This window comes from Rhamphochromis longiceps, linkage group LG9 (assembly GCF_057381845.1).
Source record: "Rhamphochromis longiceps isolate RC_006_pf linkage group LG9, R_longiceps_female_GT1.1, whole genome shotgun sequence".
NCBI classification, from domain to species: domain Eukaryota; kingdom Metazoa; phylum Chordata; class Actinopteri; order Cichliformes; family Cichlidae; genus Rhamphochromis; species Rhamphochromis longiceps.
This window is the reverse complement of record NC_140565.1, coordinates 8,311,927-8,316,512: the sequence shown is the minus strand read 5'-3', so window position 1 is coordinate 8,316,512 and position 4,586 is coordinate 8,311,927.

Below are 4,586 nucleotides of genomic sequence, written 5' to 3'. Positions count from 1 at the left end.
GACAAAGGCACACTCATGTACATACAGAGAACATCTTGAGAAACACCTATAATCCTGCACATTTTCTGTCAGTTTTTCAACGTCTGAATTTGCAGCCTACAAAAACATTACCCGCAAAAAAACAAAGGAAAGTGGTATATATTAATCAAGCAAGTCCTGTGACATACTATAGCCACTATTGGATAAGGAAGCATGAATGATTGAGGGCATTAAGCCAGGACAAATGCATCTGACTTACTAAATCAGACTGATTTGAGTACAAGAGAGGCAGTCAATTCAGCATCTAAATTTGCACAGAATATCTTTAAAAGCTCCAGGTGAGCCCATGATATCTTCAGGCAGTTCTTGGGCCATGAGGGAACCATAAATACACTATATGGCACCATGAACCTCATTTTCCATATTTTGTGTCTTGCGCCTTCGCTCCATGTCCTATTAAGATTGGCTTTGTATCATGTAGACCTTCTGGTTTCACTTTGAGACATTTTTTTCCAAAGTAATACAAATTTGAGGTCAACCAAAGTGACCTGGAATAATGGCTGCGGGATCACTCCAGAGATTTTCCTTGATTACCAATACAGACATTTGAATGATAGAATAGGGACTGGTGGACCTGTAGATTTCTTCTTGTTTTAATTGTCCCTCCATGGTTCAAAAAGTTTTTCAGTAGTCAACAGCATACTGTGACCCGTCTGCTGCAATATGGAGTTTCCTTCTTCCTTCCCCTGTCCCTATCATAACCTTGCATTTGGCTTCATCTATCATCATCTAGCCCCTTTTGGCTCATTTCAGAGGTATTTGTTTGTGAACAACGTGCTTGATCCGGTAACTCTGGGCTGCAGTCGACCATTGAACTTTAATGAAAATATTTGGAAGGTAGCCTAAATACAAAGTAAGACAGTGCAAGGAAGGGGATATATTTTGGATTCAAGTGAGGCTTTTAAAATATAAATAAGCACCTGGCTCGTGTCATGAGAATATTTTCTAGCAACAAATGGCAAGTTGAATTTTTTTTTTTAAATGAACAATCACAACCACGCCAAAACCAAACTTTTAAATGAGAGCATTTCAAAACTGCAACATGATATAGGTTTCTGGTTTACCTTCATTTCATTTCATTTCATTTCATTCATTTATTTATTCATTTTCAGGCACAACAAATACCTATATTGAACATAAAATACACAAAACAAAAAACAAAACTTGCCTGAAAAAGGAGTGGTTAGTCATGATAAGCCAGATTTTATTCATACAATTTATACAATTAACTTCCTCTAATTCATTATTTATTTATTTTTCATCACATAGCCTGCTCAACTCAGAAAATAGTAACAAAATCACAAGGTGGTGCTTCTTACCATGTGTACCATTACTCTTGAATGGAGAGTAGAGTACTAAAATGAAGTGGTGTGTCAACCTTCATTCCTATGTTGCACAACTTTCTGTATTATCAAGAACTGTGAGCCCATGCTAGTTTTTCTCTGACAGAACCATCCTGCTCATTAAACAGCACACCATTCCACTTAATTGCTTACCTAGACGCTGTAAGCTGCTCTTCAACAGATCGTTTATTGTCTTACTGGTTTTGTCAGAAACAAAGATCATGCCAAGTAGTTGTATGGACATTGCAGAGTGAGCCACAAAACTTGGAAGGCTCCAGAGCTTAATCCAGTTATTGCTTCTTCCTGGTATTCACTGCATTCAGTTGAAAATTAGCTCATTCATCAAAAGTAGATGAAACTTTCCACTTTGCATGTCATTAAAGGCTCACAATGTTATGGTGCAAGGGCGAAGCCTAATAGCAACTAACAACAGCAACATTTATGGGACATGACCAGCCACAAAATGAGGAATCCCAAAGTCTGTCTTAAGGTCTGCTGACAGAATCTTGGTCTTCAGGGAGATGCAGGTGGAAATTAAATATTGTATAATATTTCCTGTGGCATTTCATGGAGCTGGAACTTGGCAGTGGAACAGTGAGTGTAGTGAAATTTATAGAAAGCGCTCCTTGAGTAACCCCCTTTAATTAAAGAGTCTGACTGTCTGCAGCGTTTTAGTTCTGCTAGCTACACACCCAAGCGCTCACATTTCATGTCAATTCTGATGCTGCACCGATGAAAAGTGCAAAATGAGGCTAACTTGCCAGATCCAAGCACCACTGAAAGATGATATTGGACAATATTTCTTTCATCTCTGTAACATAATCGGATTAGGATGGATGTGAGACGTCCTGACCATCTGGTGAGTACAGGTGAGAGAGACAGAAAGAGCATATGTCTGGTTTAAGTCTTCATGTTGTTCTGAATTCTCTACTTCTTTCTTGTCTCTCTCTCTCCATCTGTGACACCTCCTCCTCTGGACCGTCTCTCTCCTTCCAGACAGAGTGACCAACAACTGGCTGTAATTACACAGGTGAGGCATGAGCGTTTCCATATGAGTGACCTGGGTTAGGAAACCTGTCAGATTAACGTGATGTGTGTGTGTTTTCTCTCTGCTGTTTAGCCTTTGCTTGGTATCCCCTCTACAACCTTACACAAGCTCAAAATAAAGGTGGAATCTGTGGAGATTTGGTGGCAGAGCTTTAGGAAGAGGACAATTAAGGTTTTATTAATGGTGTGTCCGTGATGTTAGCCACGTACACCTGAACGCTGCATCTGACTACAGGTTTCTGAGTAAGACGAGATGGTTGTTTGGTATTTCTGTGCGTTTTAAAGTCTGCCTGTCTGTCCATTTGGCTCACTAGATGACAGGCTGGCTTACATCTTAGTATCAAGAAGAAAGTAGAGGAAACGTATAGTTTTGCTTGTCTGAAGCAGGACAGTTTTCACTTTTGGCTTTGTGCTAACAATAAGAGACACTAGAGTTGCTCAGTTTCTACTGAACAAAAGGGAAGAATAAGAAAGCTGGGAAGGGGCAGAATCTGGAAAGAACTCCTTGTGGTTTCTTGATGCAATACTGATGTATTTGATCTTTTTATGGTTGTGATGCCAAGATTTGACCACAATGTATTGTAGTTGGTATATTTATTCTGCTACAGTAGTAGTAGTAAATTGAACCACATTAGCTTAGACTTTGATTGGTACTTAGTGAATTGAATTGACATAGGCCCCAAAGTGCGAGTCACTCAGTATGTTGCTGGCACCTGAACACAGTGGTATTCAAATTTCATAATGTCATTTAGTGATTTCGTTTTACCATTGAACCCTTCTTTCAAGAAGGTCACGGTACTCCCAGTATTTGCCTTCTTACTTTTGAAAGAGTTGGTAATGCAGACATCTTGCTCCTGTATATACACCTATCCATCACTACTCATTTAAGAACAACTAAGTAAAGTAAGTTTCTCCAGCTCCACCTGGAGGATCCCACGTTGTACTCCTACGGAAAATACAAGATACTTAAATAATTTTAAACAGCCCTTTGCAGTAAAAGAATCACTACTACTTGCTTAAAGCTTTCTCCCTAAAGGTAAACCTAAAACCAGGGGAATAGAAACTTAATTTTGGTTGTATCTACAGTCAAATTATTTCCACCCTTGCTACGTAAATGCTCAGCTCCTTCTTCACCACAAGGTTGTTTCGTGCAAACACTGAGTTGATCTTCCACCTCAATATTTCTGCATTTCTCTTTTTGCACAATCAAAATTGTTGGAGAAACAGCAAATCCAGATGAAAACTCTTCTAGTAATTTAAGCTTTTCAGTAAAAGGTGGGTAACAGCCTGTGAGGGCATGGAACTCTTGTGTGAATGGGACCGACACATCCTTCCCTTTGGGTTCCTCTTGACAGATTAGCTAGGGATAATGAGGAGTGGTTAGTGGGCTAGGTGAAGTATGAGCTCCACCCTTATGCCTGGCTAAATATCACAGAAACATAATGCCACCTTCATTAGCATCAGTCTATCTGCCCCACACTATGTGCTGTTTTCTTTGGGGCCAGGGAGAAAGAGCCTGAACATGCACAGGCCCTGCCCATCATCATCTGCGTTCAAGACGCCTTATTCTTTGGCCATCCATAACAATTCAGGAATCAAATGAAACCCTTCTGGTTTCCTCAAGTCCCAACATCAGGGCTTTACTTGAGCGCCTGAGGTATGCCATAATTCAGAAATGTTTACATGCTCACACTGGTGGGTTACAACCCTGGATTCTGAACAAACATGCTTATTTAGTAAAGTTGTATTTAAAGAAAGGATTGAAAATTATGTTGATTTTTCTTTCTCAATTGTCTCTGTGACACAATGATTCTGGCTAGAAAAAAGATGCCAGCACATGAAAACATGTATTCTTTCAAATGGAGACCATAATATACAAAGGATACAGCCAAATGTAGCAGTAACAATTAGAGAGGTAACTGAGCAATAAAGCATTTTCAGTTAAATATATCCATCAGAGACAAAGGTGAAGTGGGTCCGAATTTCCCGGAGGAACCCACCCGAGGGATTAATAAAGTTTCATCTAATCTAATCTATATTTACTTAATAACACAGGCTGTAAAGCTGATTTAAAGCACAACAAAATCCATCTGCAGCGTAAAAACAAGTTGTAGCAAAAACCAGAGAAAGAAATCAGCTGCAGATTTTAGAGAAACC